Source organism: Thunnus albacares, chromosome 21 (assembly GCF_914725855.1).
Source record: "Thunnus albacares chromosome 21, fThuAlb1.1, whole genome shotgun sequence".
NCBI classification, from domain to species: Eukaryota; Metazoa; Chordata; class Actinopteri; order Scombriformes; family Scombridae; genus Thunnus; species Thunnus albacares.
Genome location: NC_058126.1, coordinates 12,293,606 through 12,314,442, shown reverse-complemented (window position 1 = coordinate 12,314,442; position 20,837 = coordinate 12,293,606). Strand labels below are relative to the sequence as shown.

The 20,837-nt window shown below is 40.4% G+C and overlaps 1 protein-coding gene across 6 annotated transcripts in view; it reads left to right on the top strand.

Moving 5' to 3' along the window:
- Window positions 1–20,837, top strand: part of zic4 (zic family member 4) — a 111,727-nt gene that overhangs the window by 31,639 nt on the left and 59,251 nt on the right. The window contains exon 3 of one of the 6 annotated variants that reach the window (XR_006399660.1): window positions 10,647–11,221. The exons of the other annotated variants lie outside the window; for them this stretch is intronic. The gene's annotated coding sequence lies outside the window, so the exon portion shown is untranslated. Of the gene's footprint in view, window positions 1–10,646; window positions 11,222–20,837 lie in introns of those variants that run through there. 6 annotated transcript variants of the gene reach the window in all.

The following is a 20,837-nucleotide window of genomic DNA, read 5'->3' as shown; positions in this document are numbered from 1 at the left end:
GCAATGCGTGCAAGACACACAAAGTGAACAGCGGGGTTTTTCACAATTAAGAAAATTAAGTCTTTTTTTTTTTTTTTTTTTTTGTTCTCTTATGTCTGGTAAGGATAAGATGGCGCATTATCACTGAGGCCAGTGTTAACCCCAGGTGGGAGAAAATTATTTCTAACGAAGATTAAGCTTTAGAATCTATTGCAGAAGGCATCATAAACACAGCAGCATGGATGCAGGATTCACTCTGAAGACTTGTAACAGTAACGCTTGTGAAGGGGGGAGTTATAGGTGGAGAAACATGGGGCTCGACATAGCCACTGTTTATTTTGTCTTTGGCCCTCTGTGGGCTTTCCCAATACCACTGTCTGAGCCTTTGATGTCACTGAGGTTATTGTTGACTATTCTCTGTTGTCTGCCTCAATATTCATCCAAGCTTCACATGGGACACAGAAGAGAGAGGCAAAGACTGCCATTTATTTCTACACTAATTTTCCTTTGTGATGGATGGCTTTCTTATTGTGTCATTTGCGCCTTTGAAAAATGCTCTTCGGAGCAGAAGAAATTACCAGCTTCCAAATCATACAATCAAGCACAGTTCAGTGGAAAAAAAAAAAAAAAAAAAAAAAAAAAGCTTGCGTAGGACACAGAGGAATATCCAAAATGGTGTAAATTACAGAGGAAATATTAATATGTTAGGTTTAAAAGTGCATTTATGGCACTAAATGAACCAATAAAACCTGTAAAAAAATAAAACATAACTCTATAAGAATGACTGCAGATCAAACTATTCTGACAAAAAATTTAAAATAGCAATTAAATTAGATAAATGCTTGACAATAAACAACAATAAATGTAGAAATAACACTTTTTTTGCTTTGACACAGTATTACTGCTCAATCAACAAATGAGAAAAATCTAAATTCTAACAATCTCCAAATTCCACATATCACATGTACTCTATGTGATGTATACAGGAGCTCATATGACAAAAAAACGTATCAATAGTACAGTGTGTATGCAAAATACAAAGAAAGTCAATATTCAGTGAGTTTTAAAATTTCTGATCCTAAACTTTTATCTGCTCTAAAATTGGACATTTGATCTTTTTTTTTTACATATTTACTGTCGATACTCATAACCATGCGTTTAGCTGTAAGTCCCAATATTTCAGCATCAAAGTCTGTCATGAAGAACAAATCCTACAAAAAGTCACAGAACAAATGAATGAAGGGTATCAAAGGCTTTCATATTCAGGACTCTCTCTTTGTTGTGTTCGGGTTGTCTTTTGTCTGTCCTTCGACTATTGTGACAGGACACAGAGACTTCTAAAGGCCAAAGTTTCTTATTAAATTATTTCTGGGTGAGATGAACAGAGGCTGAATAGAATCATTAAACTTCACCAGTTATAGGAATGCATGCGCCGCACTGCCGTCTGCTGCGAGATGAAAAGCTGTGCATTTTCATGCTCCTTCAAAACCTTTAACTTGCCATGAAAAGATATGACATCAATCCTGGCAAAAACACAAGGGAGAAATGAATGATACCATTGTGGTCTCTAAACATCAATCATGCTCAATACTTTGGAAAAACAATGCATTTTTGTTTGCATTTCAGAGGTGACAAACAACACTTGTGACTGGCTTAACATTGTCAATTCCCATTACTCAAAACCTGAAGCAAATCAGAATTAAACTGTGGCCCTGTTGCTAGGCAGCTGAGTTCTCTTGACATGGTGGTTAGTTTTTCTTTCATTGCTTGACAAGAGCGAAGTGAAAGGAGTTTAGAAAAACTTGCTTAAGGCGCTCAGAGGAAGGGGATAATTGGAGTCTGTGGATTGTGTAGTGGCCCTTGTGTGGAAACTTCCAGAGCTGGAGACAGAGAGAGTCGGACGCAACAAAATTTTAACTCTTGTACACAAACTTGACCCCGGGACTACTGCGGGGTTTTCCACACTTCATCTGCAGAGTGTTTGCCCCAGCATGGCCCATGGCCCAGTGTCAACACCACAGAGAAACGGGTGAGGGAGCAACACCGGAGAGCAAGTCATGACAACAATGACGCCGCTTCACAGTTTTGTCTACTTTTTGGGGCGTGTGGAGAAAGTGTTTTTTAAAAGTAGAAACTTGTGGGGTAAAGGGACGATTTCTATGAGACATCTGCGCGCTGTGAGAAAACACACGTATCATCGCTCAGATTTTACACTTTTCTCTTTCAGACAAAACACAATCAAGTGAGGTCATCTTGATACTGTAGCCATGGTCAATTTTATTAGTCTGTCTCTTGAAATATAGAGGCAGCTCGTTAAGTAAACAATGAGAAGGGGTCTATGCCTTTAATGACCCGCAGCGGAGCCCAGCCTGTGAAAGTGCACACCCAGTTTAAGAGGGAACCAATTAATGCTGGATTAACATTCATGGTTATTTACAGTTGCTTTTGTGCTTGTTTCTGCACTCCGACTTCCACACAGAGGAGAGAGAGAGAGCGACTGAGAGAGAGAGAGGGGGAGAGAGAGAGTGAGAGAGAGAGAGAGTGCAGAGGGGCTCGGAGAATGGGGGGTTGTTTGGACGCAAGAGGTGCAGCGAGGTGGCTGGGTCCATTGTGAGGACACCACCTCTCTCATTATGCCCTCTCAATCAACACTCCTGCTCACAGGAAGCCCCTGTAAAGCCCATCTGCCATAGCTAATCTACAGGCAGCCCCGCGCTTGCGTCTGGGCCTGCTACCCTCAGCCGCATTATTCTCAGATCCAAGGCTTCGCCAGGGATCAGCCAAAGCCCATTAAAGTAAATAATAGCCAGAAATGACAGGCTTAGCGAGGATTGGGGAGGAAGTTGAAGACCAGTTTGAGCTGTGAGCTCTGATTAATAGAGAAAAGCATTTTGGGGGAGAGAGGGGGTTAGATGGAGAGAGAAAGTAAGGGAGAGAAGGGGGGAGAGAAAGGAGGGAAAAAAATGACCTTAGTCTGCTGCAAAGAATTCCTCAACCTCTGGGTTGTTAGGACTAGTGCTACCATCTGAAGCATTAGCAATCCTTGAGCTACTTTTGCTTTGATGAAGCTCAGACAGGATGGGGTGAAGGGGGAAGAGAAGGGGAGGGAGGGGGGGGGGGGGGCAGGGTGATGCGGCGGTCTTGGGGCCTCAGAGGGCCCCAAGACTAGGAAGCGTCAAGAGTCAGTCTCAGTAGTGGGGAAAAAAAACAAAGTTGTGGGTACACATAAGATTAAGAACACAAACCAGGTTAAAAAGTAAGAAATATTATTTGCAGTTGCTCTTTAAACCTCGCCAGTGCCTCATATTGTTAGTCTTTAATTTAATTTCTGTCAAATGGCAGTGGTAAAGATTAGAACTGAAAAAGTCGAAGTGTAGAAAAATAAACTATTTTGATAAATAATTAATCATTTATGTCAAATGTCTGATTCTACCCTCTCAAATGTGAGGGTTTGCTGCTTTTCACTTGTGAATTGAATATTGGTTGCACTAAACGCACTATTTCAGACATCCCCTTGCACTCTGGGAAATGTTTTGGGGGCATTTTTTTTGCTTTTTTGGTGTTTTACAGCAGAAATTATTAACCTAACAAGTGAAAAATAATGGAAAGTTTAATTTATAATGAAAATAAACGTTAGTTGCAACCCTAGATTAGATTGAACTTGTTTGTTGTATTATGTTAAAACCAGAACTATAAAATGCAGTTTAGCATCAGTTTAGAGTATAAAGATGAATGAATGATAGTATGGGGTGTACAGAATAAAGAATAACTGCAACATAATTACAATTCTATGCATATTTCTGTATTAAAAACATTTAATTAGTTGAAGAACACATGTGATGCTGTCAGTATCCCGTCACTGTCGTACTATATTTGTGTTTTGTGTAATTGTGTGTGTTTTCTGGACTTGAATGCTATTGCACAACATTGTTATTTGTAGTGGAAGTAAGCCTGTTGGTGAGTTTGAAAAGGCTACTTTGTCATGGTCAGCTTAAGGTTAAACAATTAAAGCTGCTCCCAAGAATCAAGTTAGTGTCAAGTTAGACATGGAAAGCGGTGGTTAAGTTGGTAAAAGAAGAGAAAGAAGGAGTAAATAACCTGACCTGGTTAATAGTTAACTGACCTGCTTGACACCCTCAGGCATCATACCAAACCTGACCCTTAGTAGCTTGAGATCACGACCTAACATCACTGATCAAATCCAGCACAACATGCTGTAAATGCTGTCAGAACATGCTATTTTAACTCAGAAGTATAGTTTGGTTTCATTTTGAAAAGGGAATAATAAGTCCAGGGAAAACGGACACAAATTAAACATCCATTACCACAAGCTGTGCTGTGCTGTGCTGGGTGGAGGATGTTTTCGTGTTCTGAAAGGATGGATAACACTGATCGCAGGAGTGTTTGCGCTGTCCATACTCGGATGTTTATTGCCACAAAAAAAAAAAAAAAAAAAAAAGCTTATTCCACTTTGTGCTTGAGCTCAGCCTGGGATTTAACATGATTTGTCACTGGGCCGACAGTGGAGACGGTCTAAGCAAGATTATGTGAAGCAGTTCCACCTCTGCTTAACTACTGTAAAAATTGCTTATACGCCTGTGAAGGAATTGGAATGCATTCAGGAAGCGAATGATCAGGCTTGTGGTCGGACCGCTTCTTACGGGATCCTCTGATTGGACGGATGCCCCAGACAGCCGGGGTGCAGGAAGAAACAAGTTAGCGCTGCATGAAAGGTACGCACACTCCTCTAAGAATATTGTCTATTGATCTATCAGTTACCTGAATCTTCAAAACGCTGGCAAAGGGAAGGGAGTAGACAGACGTGTAGAGACCTTTTGCCTCAGAGATGTAATGAAGAATTTAAGATCCTCCGAATGTTTTATTGACAAGAGACTGTAAAAAGATATGATACATAGAAACCGACAAGGCCTCTGGGGAAACACTTAAGGTTTCTTAAAGAAGTGTTTAATGGTATCGATTTTTATTGTTCAGCGAACAGTGTGAAGCCTTTGACTGTTTTATTGAACGGATTTAGACACATGCTCTTAAACACAGAGAGGAAGAAGACTTTTCAGTTCTTAGATTTAATCCATCAAACAATGTGCGCATTGAATCTTAATAAGCCTTCCAACTATAAGCCACACTATACACAGCTGCGCTTGGATTTCATTTCAGACTTTGCTGTTCTGCTTATTTTACAGTAGCTGCTTCCTCCAAATGCCTCTTATGTCATAGTCCCCTGTGTAAGATGTGGTTTGTTTCCCACTAACGCGACAGATGTTAGGACCACGGCAGCCAGTAGAGGCCTCTCATGTCTTATACAACCCTTGATTGAAGATGAAGAATCGCATTAGTAAAAGCTAAATAGAAATGCATGAATGATATAATTTAAGATTCCCTGCAAATTGCACTAAGCATTTTGAAAAAGGAAGTAAAACATTATATTTTTGTGTTTTTTAAAGACCCCTCAGATAAAAACCAGGTCTTCACAGGCTTGTTGGCTATTTTAGTAATAAATGAATCGGTCACCTTTCTCTTTCCGGCTGGTGAATTCAGTGGTTGGAACCATATCACAGCTCTTTTACCAAGGCCTCCTTCCCTCCCCTCTCTATGTCCAGCCTGATCTTTCCTCTTCAGAGGGCTGAATACTCATCCTTGACCGGCTCGCCTAAATGAACCCTGCTCTCCTCATGTACCACAAAAGTGCCACTGTGTGGTGTCACCCAGGCTTTCTTCCCAGGAGACAGTGTGATTTCTATATCCGTTGTCATGGTGACGTGGCGAGGAGGGAGAAAAATGGAGCTCTAACCCCTGGCTTTAGCCGGCTCCCAGGCCAGACAGTTCATTTGGGGAGAGCAGGAAACAGCACTCTGCCTGTTTGTTTGTATGCTGACAATAGCAGCACTTGAAAAGGTGAAACAGGGACATTGTGGCGCTATCTGTCAAACACTATGTTGTGATCATGAGGCCATAAGGAGGGAATATGTGATATAGTAAATGGACCCACATAGAAATATTAAGAAGATCTTATTAAAAATCAATCGTGAAACCAAAACATTGATGCGCCTTTAACATAACAAAGAGATAAGACATCATCACAGGGCAGAGAGAGGTTCACTCTATTTCAACACCCCTCAGTGAAAGCAAACTCTATTTCATGGAAGCTAATACAATTCCTCAATTTCAGAGGATTGCCCTCAAACACTCCTGCCAGACACACCTGATACTCCTCGAGCAGGGAATCAAAAGAATTGAGAGGTGTTTTTATCTAAGTTCCTAAATGGGTAAGGGGAGGAGGGGGACTGCATTTCATTTACCCCAAAACCCACAATTTAAGGAGGCTGGGAGGCAAAATGAAGACATTGGCATTATTAAAATCAAATCTGGAATGGCTCACAGGCGCTCCCTACTAATGACGAGGGAGTGCCATGGCCAGTCGAGAGGAAGAGAACACCATTTTCTATTCATTTGGCAGCGTGCCCAGATCTCATTCAACCAAAAAGTCTTCTCAATCCAAACTTAATCCCAGCCAATTAAAAGATGGCGTTGCTTTTCCTCCTCTGTCGTTATGCTGATGAGACTGCAGTTCATCACCAGGAAGGTTTGGGTTTTTTTGGGGGGGGGGGCGGGGGACATAAGATGATTTTACAAGGCTTATAACCTGTAGGTAAAAATATTTATCATTGGGACATTTGTGTTAAAATGGTCATCATTTTGACCCGATAAACCATAATGTGTTGCAATGTAATGACAAACTTGAAAAAGAGGATTGATCTGAGAGGGAAAAATGAATATTTATTGATGTAGAAAAGTATGCTTGTGTTTTTCTTCGGCTCCTAGGGGGAAGGTGTGAAATCTAATAAAGCCATTCTCAGGAGGGGTGGCTTTGATCAGAGATTCTCTAAACAAGCAGCAAGTCCCATGTGAGCATAAGATCTATAAGCTCCAACATGTGCTATCTTTACATCTCCACTTCTGTTTTTGCTAAAAGAGAGTGTTGTATTGGAAACAGCTGAACCATTTCAATTTCAGCCCGAGGCAACATTCTCCTCTCAAAGAAGTGTCGAGATGCGCCGTATGTCAGAAATATTTTCCATAAAGTCTATTTGTACCTTTCCTTTTTCAATATAGCTTCCTGAGGTGCAAATGTGCTATTTTTTTCAGAAAACATGTTTTTATGTAAATAAGCTCAGGTATGTATTTGAATTATTTTCTATTTTAAACAACCAAATCTGCAGAAAGGTATTGTTTACTTCAAACAAGGTGTCTCAGTGGAGGTTACAAAACAAGTATGAATATACAGGTCATATATCACCCTCAACAACACCTGGTTAATATATTAATTACTGAAAATCTATCTCTTTGTAATCTATAATGAACACCACCATAAAAACACACTCCTGCTTTCTCATGTTATAGTGCCAAATTTACATAAAATACCAATTATGAGATATGGAAAAGACGCAGTAGTAGGACAGGTCAGGGTTAAAATGGCATGCAAAAATAGCCATGAAAAGTGGCGAGAGATGATGTGTGATGCAACAGAAGAGGAGTGATATGCTGATCTGATGATCTGATGATGCAGAGTGGGCAGTGTTGGCTGTTGCTCCATGCAGAGTCAGTGTGCGTCTTACTGTGGCTCCTCTCACACTCCAGAAGGTCACACAGGAAGTGGCTTGCACACAGACACACACACTTTTTGGGCCAACCTCTTAAAATAGCCATAGAGGGTTCATGCTACTAGTTAGACCACTCATACCAAAAAATATGTGTTACACAGTAATTGTGAGTAGGGCGTCATTATTATTTAAGCTCTTAACTTCCAGTTTTGCCCTTTTTGTTTTCCTTTAACTTGCATTATAAAATAATCTTAATCCTCATTGGCAATATCAAATATATTCCAAAATGACTTGTTCCAACTCTTAATTCAAACTATATGATGTTTAAACTTTCCAAAATACTTAAACCCAAGACTTAAACGCTGCATAATTCCTTCAAAGGAAATATTCTAGATGTTTTGTGTATCATCTAATACACATTTCTTTAAAACTAAGTCTGAAATATTTGGAAACTATGAGATATTTTGCAGTCATTTGTTTACTAGCAGGTCTGTGTTTGTGAAATGGTTTTAATATGCTGATTATTTTTCAGATTAACTGATTTGCACATCACCGTTTTTCCAGAGTCCAAACAGATGTCTTCAAATGTCTTGGTTATCCACAACCCAAAGATATTCCGTTTGCAATGACATATAAAACAGTAGAGTAGCAAATCCTCATGTTTCTGCTTGATAAATGACTTAATTGAAAATCCAAATTGCTGTTCATTAACTTTCTGTTAATGTATTAATTGTTTCTTCACTAACTGTGATTAATTTATTTGAAAACAACGCACCATAAAAAAATCTATGCTAAAGTTGTGCTAGCATAAAGAAGGAAGAAAAAAAACCCCAAAGCAGCCAAAGAACATGTTCCAGTGGGATAGCCATGCAGCCGTGTGACAGGGCAAACACACTTAACTAACAACTTCCTTCACATTGGATGCACTTTGACAAACAGCCTTGCTCCTCAGCGCTTACGCCATGTGCCTCAGCATTAACGCTAACGCCCTGTGGTATGGTCGGCTGGACAGGCACTTGACTGATGGCTCTATTAGAGCCCCCCACCACGCACCTAGTCCTATCCCGGGCCTTTCTCTGGACTGGACGTGCTGCTGACAACGCACTGATGGGCTAAGGGGGAAGACTAAATGGAGGGTCTAAACACACCAACAACCACATTCAGAGACTCGCCAATAGAGCAACACACATAAAAACAGACAGAGGCACATGCGTGTGAAGGGAGATACGTGGACGCGGCTGTGCCCACACGCACACAAGAGCCACATAAGGAAGTAGAAAGGACTTAGCCATGCTTCACCTTTTGTATTTGGTTGGAACAATGGCTTACACAAATACAACACACAGCTGATCTACACCCCTCCGATTCCGCCTCTTTGGTGGCTTGTTCCTGAGACCACCATGAAACATGGAGGCCACTGAAAGGCTGGCTCTCGATAATCAGCTCTGAAGGGGGTGGAAAATACAATTCATATCTCCACTCTTCTTGGGAAAGCAACCACTGGAGCAGGAAATGACAGTGGATGTTTTAATCTTCAAACGGTGAGCACCACGCTCCCTCAGGCTAGATGGAAGAATCTGCTCAAATGTGACGGAGCTGCCTACCCGTTTGAGCTCGCTACAGCAGCTCAGATCTCCCTTTTTTCTAAATGTTGAGAAAAATTAGATGTATTCCTCCATAAATATATCGTCAACCTCAAACATCCAATTCTTGTTGACAGAGGGTTAGTTTGTTTTTCCTCAATGACATTCACAAGCTTTTCTGTGGCTGAGATTGTGAGGCTGTTGGGATAAGACAGGCAGACGGCACTGTCTCTCGAGGCCCAGGCCGGCACTACTCTCCTGGGCAACGCTATAAACACCTAGCCCCCCTGGCGCCTGTCATCCACGGCTGCCTACTCCCTTCCAATAGGTCTCACAGGGGAATTTGCAAGGTGGAGAAATGACATGACAAACAATTACATCCCAACACCCCTCAATGGTTATGTTGCTCCTTTCAAGACTTCCCTAATCTTAAAAATGATTCATATGTGGAAGATTTCACTTCTATTGCACATAGCCTGAAGATAGGGGAAAAACTAATACAGAAGCAAGAGGAGGAAAAAGTATAACAGGTGACATTCAACCAAATGGGGTGTCTCTGGTCGAAGTTCGGATCGAAATGAGCTCAATTTATCAATGTCAATAACGGCAGCAATCCCAGGATAGAGAGACATGCATATTAATTGAAAATAATCAGATTAAGCCACTAGAATCTGACATTTTGAGATGGGCACTTTATCTTCGAGGCTAGAGAGATGCAAGATTGCCTACGTACAAATCAGAGAACACTGCTTAATTGCATGTTATCACCCCTATGATTGCCTTGGCATTATATAAAACTGTATGGTAATTACTCTACAGATACTGATGTAAATAGCCTCAGGCTGCTGCTCCCATAAGAGGAAGTAGGGAGAGGGCATAGGGCTGAACATCTGGGCAAAGAGGTAGCACAATTAGAAGTGTATAGTCAGATTAGCTACATCACACAGGCGTTAGCGGAAACATATATTTGACAGCAACATTCACACTTCACTGTGAGCACTTGACTCTGAGCCTTAAACAGTGTCGATTTCAAGAGATCCTCCAACATACACAAACACGAGTTAAAAATAGTAATCTATAGGAGGATGTTTGAGAGCTTGATGGAGAAGAATATAAGTGGCCCTCATGGTGTCACTGCCGCCCTGCCCAGAGAACAGATGCACTATGGGCCAGCTGGAGGTCCCCTTCCTCAGCGGAGGCCCCCCAGCCCCGGAGGAATCACAGCTCTGAGGGCTGCCGTCATATGTTTTCAACGTTTGTACAACGCCTGATAAATGTAATGTAAAAGGGGCTTTGTGTGCAGGGGGCAGTGGGGGTTGACTTTGATTGCTGGTAATAACTGACTAATAGAATAAAGCAATAACGCACAGCCTCGGGGCAAGAGCTCTGTACCGACAATTTCATACTGCAGATTTATCATTGTGTGGAAATTAGCATTTCAGTCTGTTCACTTTCCCATCTGAAGGAGCTCCGTCACGAGACTGTGTGCCCCCGAAAAGATGTCTGTCGACTTCAGGTCTCCTTCGTCACAACACTTCATAACTCTCCTAACTCCCCACAGAGAAAGACAAGACGAGAACTATAATGATGGAGATTTGCAGCATGGCGTTTGTAGGCACTTCATAAACAACAGTGCTGTTAAAATACAATTCCTAAACTGTAATTTTGCTATCATGATGTATTTGTTGGTTGACATATGTGCATTAATATAGAAATCTATATCACTGGCTTCCATGTGATAAGAAATACTGTATATAAAAGCATGAGGATGCACAATGGGGGAAATTATTCACTCGACCATCACTTTCAGTCCAAAAGGGCCTATTCTGAGATTCAAAAAGGTTTGATGACACTTAAAGATATTTTGAAGTTAGAACTGCTTTTTTTTGTAAATATGCACACTGAAGTGAGACTTAATTTTCCCAACAATTAATGTCTGTTAATGTTCATGTTAATGTTTACGTTTGATTATGTAAGATAAATGACTTTTTAAAAGCCAGTAGTAGCTAAACAGATATCAGTCTTTTATTTACTGACTGCAGAATTTCCATATCAAGATCATCAACCAGAAATCTGTCATTGTTGTTCCCTTGAACTAAATTTAGTGTAAAAGATTTCTGTGTTTTTTTTTTCCATTCTTTTGATGCATTTCTCATGTGAGCAATGCAGGGAATTAGATATGAGAAGAGAAATTTTCACTTAGAAAAGAGATTGTATTTTTTTTTTTTTTTTTTTTTTTCAAGTTCTAGTTTACTTGTGTTAATTTTCTCCAGAGTGGTTGTTTCTCACTAACAGAGTCAATGAGCGACTGAATAAGCAAATGGTACTCAGCGGATAATTTTGCTTACAATGTTCCCGAGGCCTATGATTAGAATATTAATTAGGCCCATCTATGACGGTCAGATAATAACAATGTCAGTGGGTTGAATGGATTCTGTGACCTGTAAAAGGCCTATTCACAATCTCCAGTCTGCCATAGTTCATTCTTTTGGCCACAGGCAGCAGACTTTTTCACACCCTTTCTAAACGTTCTGATTGTCCCTCACTGAAACACTGCGAAGGAAGTATGTTAAGAAATACAAATATGTTAAAAAAGTGCATGTTCTATGTCAAACGAAGTTGAAATTCACAGCTCATTTGAAACTTTCCCCCCCCCCCCCCTCACGAGTGCATTTTCTGAATAGATGTCAATTAACGCGTATCCTTCCTGGGAAAAGAGATGACTTGGTGTGTTTTGGGGTTTAATTACATAACACGGATCACAAACGGTAAAGCAGAGGAAACCTCCTACCACACCCACAGCTGATGTTCACTTGTCCCGCTAATGCATTAGTGATGCCTTTCCTGAAACTCTCAAATTGCAACCCCCCCCTCCCCTCGCCCCCATCAGGACTCAGTTATCGAAAAGAAAAACACTAGACATCAAAATGAACTTGTCTTATCTGGTGCAACTTTGTTTCTCTTCCATGAAAATGACACCACATGAAATCCATGTAGAGCCAGAACACTGCATGATGTTGAATTAATAGTCCTGATGTAAAGAGTATCCCTTGTTTGCCCTGTTAATGTGAGAACATTATTCAAGTTGTGTCTCCTGAGACGTCAGTGGGATGCCTCTGTTTGGATGACGGGATGCCTTAGTTAGAGAGGCCAAAGACATTTGCTGTACAGGCTACTTACAGCAACCAGAGCGCTTAAGAAACACAGCCAGTAAAAACATGACATCCTCACACTGACTAAAAAGAAGGGTTTCAAGGGTCAGTAGATTCATTGTATGTATTATTGTTAAGTCTCTTGGGAAAAGTCAGGATAAGCATTTTGTGGGGGTTTTTTGGGTTTTTTTTTGTGACAACATCCCGTGAAACGAGATAGGTCAGCCATCTTAATCCACATGCAATTAGGAAGAGAGGAACAGCAAGATGATTGATTTACTTCAAGAAATGTTTAGCTGAATCAATTAATCTCGTCAAATGCTTGATTGATGCTTGATTCCTTAACTCCTAGAAATTTCTCTTTTGATATGAGTTCCCTTTGCTTGTTTTTTTTTTTTTAGTTGTCTTTAATTTAGACTCCTTTTTTGGTTTCTGTCTGTAACTATGTGTTCTTATTTATGCTCTGCTTGTCTTGGCCAGGTCTCCCTTGAAAACAAGATTCTTAATCTCAGTGGGACTCCTGGTTAAATAAATAAATAGATTTTTGCCATTCTTACCGTAAGTGAAGTCCAGATATACAATTTTAATATCCTGGTTTTATTTCTAGATATTCAAACAGAAACTAACTGTCTTCTTAGTCACATTTGCTAACAATTTGAACTTTGGACAAATGCAACGTGGGACTGAAATTACACAAGTTGAGTCACGTTTGATAGATGATGCTCAAACTCAGACGATATCCAGCAGTATGTTGTAATAGGCCACATATACTCACAGAAGTGTGCTAGTTTTGATTAACTCAATACTGATGCATGTTTACCATAATTGCAATGCAATATTATGGATAGCATTAATGCCACAGGTGATAATAGCAACAAAACACTGTACGATTCACACACATGCATGTCACTGCACCGTAAACAGATGTACTAAATCATTGTTTTGTAGCAATGTGAGGAAAGTTTGTACTGATAATGATGAAGGGTGCTCTTATAAACATCTCCATTACCTCATCAAGGCCCAGGTGGCAACACCAGATCAATAAAACTGAGAAAAGTGCGTTAACTGCAACTTCCTGGGGGTAGAGATCCTGTTTGAAAACATGATATTCTGGCTTAAAATCCTTAAGGAATATTATGATATCATTTACTTCAGTTAATTTTGGATTTGGATGTTGACCCTCCAGTCAGGTCTCACTAGGAACGACTGCAAGTAATGTTTATTTTCACTATTTATCTATCTGCAGATTATTTTCTTCTATTTTATGAATCTTTTGATTCATAAAATGTCAAACCAACAGTCCAAAACCCAAAGATGTTCAGTTTACTATGAGATATCACAAAGAAAAGCATCAAATCCTCACAACTGAGAGGCTGGAACTAGGTAATCTTTGGCATTTTTGTTTGAATCAACCATTAATCAGTTATACCATTAATCAATTATTGAATAGTTGTAGATAAGCTTATTGTCAATTGATGAATCCTAATCATTTCAGCTTTAAAAGCACTTCAAATAAATTCACCAAAGCACAGCCAAACCTCATATAAAGCATAACCAAATAAGAAAAGTGTAAGATACACATTTACAGTAGCAACAAACAAGACCTCAAAGTACTCTGAGCAAAATTTTTTAAGGAATAACTCCCTGTGGAGCGTTGGGCATAAATCAACCTATCATCCCCCCAAAAATTCAATCTCTGTGAATCAACTCAAAGAGGCATTTGTCTCTTCATTTCAGGAACACTTAGTGTTGTGTTAGAATTACTGGGCTGGCAGGCATGTGGCTAGTGGCAGTGGACTGCGGTGAATGAGTTAAATCAGCCCCTTGTGAACTCGACCCAGTGTCGTCACGAGAGGAAAGAGGCCAAAGACTCACGCAATGAGGGTAATCCAACAGTGAGCCGGTGTGGCAGCGCTGCTTCCCGCTGGTCCCAGAAAGGCTCAAATAACTCCCATGTGCACCCAAGGAGAGCAGAGGACAGGCATACATCAGAGGGGGAGCAGGAGGTTGAAGGAGTGTGGATTTATCCTAGAGTTTCAGAGAGATGTTCCAATTGCAGCATCCACCTAGTTGCTTTAGTGTCATCAGTTCTGCCAATAGTGGAGTCATTGACTGTTGGTGTGATGGCTCTGTATGCTGTCTGCTGTCACAAAGATTGGTTACCATGAAGCTAGGTCTGGCTAACTCTTTGTTACACAATATTGTGCTAAATATTGTCTATTGTTTGTTTATAGTATATTGACATCTGAATATATAAAATCTATTAAAAAATGGTTGGACAATTGTAATGTGTAAAGGTGGGAAACAGTTTCTTGCACGGAGGATGAATTTGATTATTTATATGTAATTTTGCCTACTGGGGATGATTTAAAAAACGATAAACAAAGACAACAACATGTAAAATATCAGAAAATAACACAGAACACATTAATAACACATAACTAATGAATCCTTGGTGAGTTTCCAAAATATGAACTTGGGAATGGAAACAAAGTAGGAGAGAGTTGCTGCAAAAATAGATGCATGCCTTGCATCTTTTCCAGCTCTAGTTTATTATTTCTAGAGCCCAACTGATACTGTTTTTTTTTTTTTTGTTTGTTTGTTTTTTTATGGCTGATACCAATATGGATATTTGAGAGTTTCAAAAATGTGCTAACAGTTAAGTGGCCCATTTTTTTATATATATATATAAATACATAATATGCATAAACATTTTAATAAGGATCTCTTTAATTTGCTTTTTAAAGAATTGTGACCAAGGTAAGCACTAAATGGGACATTTCATAGTAGTGAAATAAAGTTGTTAGTGCTCTGGAGGACAAGCTATTTAATGCATACATACATAATCAGCCAACATATACACTGACAATATTTCAGCCAGGTTCATGCATACTTACTCCCAAATTGTAACACAATCAAAATTAGTACCTTAGTGACACAAAGCATTTTGTAAAAAGTATCTGTCTACTAATTGCTCCAAATGTTATATTCCTATAATTGTGGCTTTGTAGTCAAGTCTCTACAAGTGTTTCAGACTAATTAATTTGAACCGAAGATTTCCCCAAGCTGCTTTTCCTTTCTCTAATGAGAGACAAGTGTCAGTCAGACTGGGAGCCATACTGCTGTCCAACATTAAAATAGAAGCCTTCAGCAGTCTGTCTGGGGCGTGACGGGGGTGGAGGGGTGATTGCTCCGACCAGCAGCCACCACCTGCTTTGCTTGTTCACGCTGTCATTGGTGCCCTTTTTTGGTGCGTGCAGAGTCTTTAAGAGTTTAGCTATGCCTTTGATGCCTTCTTTGAATTTTAGAATATGCACAGGATCAATAAGGAGCAGAGACTTCAAAGCTCAGGCACCCCTCACCTGCTGTTGGTCACCATTTCTGAAGTGTTTCCAATCACGTACAGAGACTAAACAAACAGTCAGGAGAGGCAGCGTGGAAGCTGACTTCAAGATCAATAAAAACTAATACCATGCGTTGAAAAATTTGGCAGCATGATCAGACTAAACAAAAATGTTTTAGCCACTTGAGGGTTCCTTACACTTGAACATGATATGTCTTTGCATATAAAGAGTGGAGGAAAGGAACAGCAGTAAATTTCAAAGTGAGAACATGCAAGACTCTTTCTCAAATATCATTTACAGCAATGGCCTTATTTTACGAGCCAAATTGTATGCTTATAATTCCACGCACAGACACTTCAAAGTGTTTAGATTAATGCGTAATAATCTCCAAGACCCATAACGGTTTAATAACTCACTCAGATGTCTCTAATATGTCACTCAAGTCTCAAACACTAAACATTTGATAATAATGCTTTTTTTCCCCCTTTTTCCTCCTACAAATCTAGTAACCTAAGTGGCAGAAAGTTCAAAGAAGCAGATTGTAATGCATGTTATGGAAATAAACCCGGGGCTGATTATCCTTTAAATCTCTGGCTGCCCCAACCCCCTCTAAAAATGGCTGTCATGATGAAATGACTATCCTTTATTACATTCTTCTCCCTTAATCCTCCTCAATTTATTAGAGGGGGAGTGCCTCGGCACAACAATGCCAAAACTCATTTCCATGGGAGCCCACACGGCATGATGTCCATGAAGGGAGAGACAACTGATTTCCTATGCAAGGGGTCCTTTTGAAAGGGGGGAAAAGGAGACAACTGATTCTTTTATTGCAAATGACTTCAGTGTTTTGTTTAGGGGGGGGCTGAGGGTAGTGAAGCCAGCATGACTTCTGCTCTCGCACACTTAAATTCAGCTGATGCAGGTGCATGGCTAATTGCAGGTGTGGCACTGTCCAGCCTCTACCTCTCTGCATCCTAACACATACTCAGACACATGGCTTTCTGTATAGACATTAGCCAGGTACTGAGAGAATAGATCAGCAAGCACCTCATTTGCATTTCACCATTCAAACTCTGCTGTAAGTCTGAGAGAAACTGAAGGGCCCTATTCAGAAATCTTAATCGTCTCGTGGATATCAGTGTGGGAAAGCTATGAGCACAAACTTTCTTTGTGAGGAAAATTTACAAAATACTTACTGTGAACTGTTAGCTTATTGTCCCTGAAATAAATAATGGGAGGAAATTCATTTCAGGTCCAGAACGAGGCTGTAATATGGCAAACACCAAATCTGAGTCCAGCAGTGAATGTGGAAGAGCAAATCTTATAATGGAAACATTTAATTTCTATTTTGTCAGTTAAACAAGTTTTTAATCATGCTCACTTATTGTCTTTATTCTTTTTAATGTTAATTTTTATGCTATGCCATCTTTTTTTTTCTCCCCTCGAACCCTTTTCTCTTGTTCAATTATGCTCTTAAGAAAATGTGATGAGAGAAATACCATAAAAAATGAGAGTGGGAGAAAAAAAAAAAAGAAACTTCTAAATGAAACCTCTTTCTCCAAATCCCAAATGAGAGGAAATTACTCATCAAGTGATTATGAAACTGTTGGCATTATAGAAATCAGAGTGAAAGAATAGAGTCAGGAGGAAAGGAGGGAGGGGGTTGGCAATTTGTTCTCAATGGACAGCGGATGAAGAGGTGGCAAGTTAAAGTCTCCATTCTGAAGGGTCTCCTTGTAAAGCTAATTCCAGTTAATGGCCAGGTAACAAGGCTCCACTAACCCACTGTATCTGACATCCTGGCTAGAGGTAATCAGACTGACATTAATGCAGCCTCCAAAAGAGACACCTCGTCATCAGGAATTTTCCTCATTGGCACAGAAAATGCCAGGCTGCACACCTCTGACTGCGTGGCCCCCACATCTATTAACCTTATTGATTTGGAGCCCTACTGAGCCCCTCCAGAGCTCCCGCCCCCCTGCTGCTGGACTGAAGTGGATCAATCCTATGCCGGGGGCCACAACTCGATAACAACCCAGTGCTCACAGACTACTGTTTACAACCTGAAATGAATACACACATAGATGCTGCTCTGTATATTCACTGCTCATCTACTGACACTGTTGTATCTGAAGATGATTTTAAAGTTTTTATGTGTTAATTATATCTAAATAACAACCAGTTTAATAACTTTACTGGAAAGTGGCCACAAGTAGGGATGCAGGTCCAGTTGTATCATTTTAAATAATAAAAGATGTGTTTGGTACAATTTTAAAAATGCTAAAATATTTAAATTAAATATGAATATTCATCAAGGGGACACAAACTCTACAGTATATAAACCACTAGTGTTACTACTATACCAAGGTAGTCAAAACTATTCTGTTCATTGATTTTTCAGTTAATTTGCACTAACAAAGTGCCCTTCAGAGTAAATATTCTGCATCAAACACTTCAGGCAATCAGCATTCTCTACCCCACAATTGTACACTTAAAGTTTAATCAATGCAAATTACATGTAACAAGCTACTTAATATTTTGCATCGTACCATTGGGACAACAGCTGTCAAAGCTTATATTTTTTACTATTTTGTACAGTGGACCACAAATATGTTTACTCAATGCATTCCAAGATAAATAACAACTAAATATTGCGCTGTTGTGTCTATGAAAGTATTTAATATGATGTTATGTCACGTCAATAACTTCTTCAATAACTCTTTAGGCACTGCTTCTCCAACAAAACACATAATCAAATCTGTGTAATAGTAGTATAACACTAATGAGAAAATGTGTATCTGTGTCTCTATTCAGTTAGAACCAAACTTCAGTCTGTGATGAGCCAAGTCCCATTCCCTTTTGAAGTGGGGTCTCAAGAAAAAAAGGCATCTGTGAAAACAACCCACTGTGTCTTTAAACTTTGAGCACATTCTTACTGACCAGCTGTAACAACTCCAGCAGTACAACAACACTAGGAAGTCATTGATATCTTTTGTAACACTATGGGACCTTTGGTTTGAGTCTACTATCAACATCATGACTGATGATGTTTAATTTTCTCAACAGCATTTTCATCTTCCTACGCTCAGTAAACCCAGGCAGCTCTGGCATGCTGCAAGTTCAGCATGACAGAAGTGGCAGCGGCACTTTTTTGCAAATGTAAATAGCTGGTAATACTGTACCATTTACTGTGCCAGAGTGGAGAGCGCTGTGTGGCAGTGTAGCGCTGGATGCCTGGTAAGCCACTACAGGCTCTGTGTGATGGAAGCATAAGCATCAGTGTCGAGAACGGTTGGTCTCATCTGCGACTCATCATCAGCCAGTGGAGCCCAGCAGGGGGAAAAATGTACACCCAGGGCAAATCTGTAAACACCAATTTAATCTGCATGGAGAAAGTTACTGTCATCAGCTGTGACAGCAAAAGCCTCTGGGCCACGCCAATGCGCAAAGAGTCACTCTTCTTCCCCCAATATCTCTGTCAAACGCAGACATTAAGCCATTATGGACGTCAAAAATCTGCCATTGAGAAGTTCTTTTCTCTCTGCCAGTCAGCACTGCAGAATGGATTTTATAGGGCCACAGTGTAAATGATGTGGATGCCCTGCAGTTCCTTCTTTACATTAATTGCTGACAAATTGCTATTGACCTTTTTGAAATTAGAATTAGAAAATTTTGCATTTATCACCATTTAATTATTCATCTTTCACAAGAGTTGTTTTTTTTTTCTGAAAATAATAAAGCAAGCAGTGATGAGGAAAATTTGAAACCTTTAAATGGTCAGATCTTGTTGTAGCCTAATTAATTTAAGGTCATACTCAGACTTAAGAAGATTTTCTCCAATATCTGTAGCTTTTAAAACTGACTGCGGGTGTAGTCATGTTGTTTCTTGGCAGTGAAGGCAGACTAAGGCAAAGTCAACACCAGGGACGATGAACATTTAACAATAATGAGAATTACTAGCGGTCCCTCCCCCGTTTTTCATACCCTAACATTCTGATTTCATGGGTGACACTTAGGGACCCCCCAGGCTCTCTAATGTGCGCTTGGGGACCCATGTGGTAGTCATAGCCAAGGCTTTTTATCAGACACAAGGATAAGTGTAGCAACACAGAGGAAACAGGGGAATACAGCATGTTCTTTGGATTTGATGCAGCATAAATCTCTTGGAAAAATGAATTTAAAAGCATTTTATTGAGCTAAAGAGCTGTTTACACATAAGCATAACACATCATGGCCTGGGATTTCCTTGATGCCCCAGATGTCCAGGGTTTGCATTCTGTGGCTGTTTAAAGTAAATCCGAAAATGGGCAATGTGACCACTACATGCTAGCAGTTTTCTCACCACCAGTAGAAACTGATGTCACTGGACTGGTGGCCTAGCATCCACGGTCTGCGATCTGTCAATCCCGTTTGGGGTCACCATGTTTGCAATGGCAGGGACTTACACGGTTCAGCTGGCTTGGGCCCAGAGAAGGGAAGGGGGCAGGCCGAGCGGGCTATCGCGGTGCCCCCTGGGGCGGCTACTGACAGACTAGGAACATCAGGACAGATTTGGGAAGGCAATGTCGACGGGGGAGCATGGGAGGGTCCGGCAGCGAGGGAGCAACCCTGCAGCAGGGCAGCTTCCCAGAATTCATTACTCACAGCTAATTTACAAACAAGGGAAAAACCTGGCTGCGGGACAGACTTCAGCTTGTGGCCTCCTGCTATTGCTCTGCACTATTCACATGACTTCTCAATCCTAGTTTTCTTTGGCCGGCTTGGGGTAAAGAAAATCATTTGAAACTTCCATATAGATTGACAGAGTTGAGACAGGGATCACTTATTTCTTCGCCAGAGCCTTGTATACTTTGGCCGGCTCTCAAGACCAATGGATGTGGGAGCACATGGAGGGAATCCTGTACAGTATCTGACCTTACTAGACACAGTCCGCTCACAAACCTGCATATAAAGCAGGTGATTTCATTTACTTTACACTGCGTACATCTTTCTATCTAATCAAATTGCAGTCCTGCAGGTCCTTGATTCACTTTAAAGATGGTAGAGGTTGGGGAACATCTCCAGGAGAGCCACATATTGAATTACCCCCGCTGCTTTAACCCATTTACTTCATATCACCAAGCCAAGGCCAGGGATTCCAGCACGGGAGTGGTTTTACGT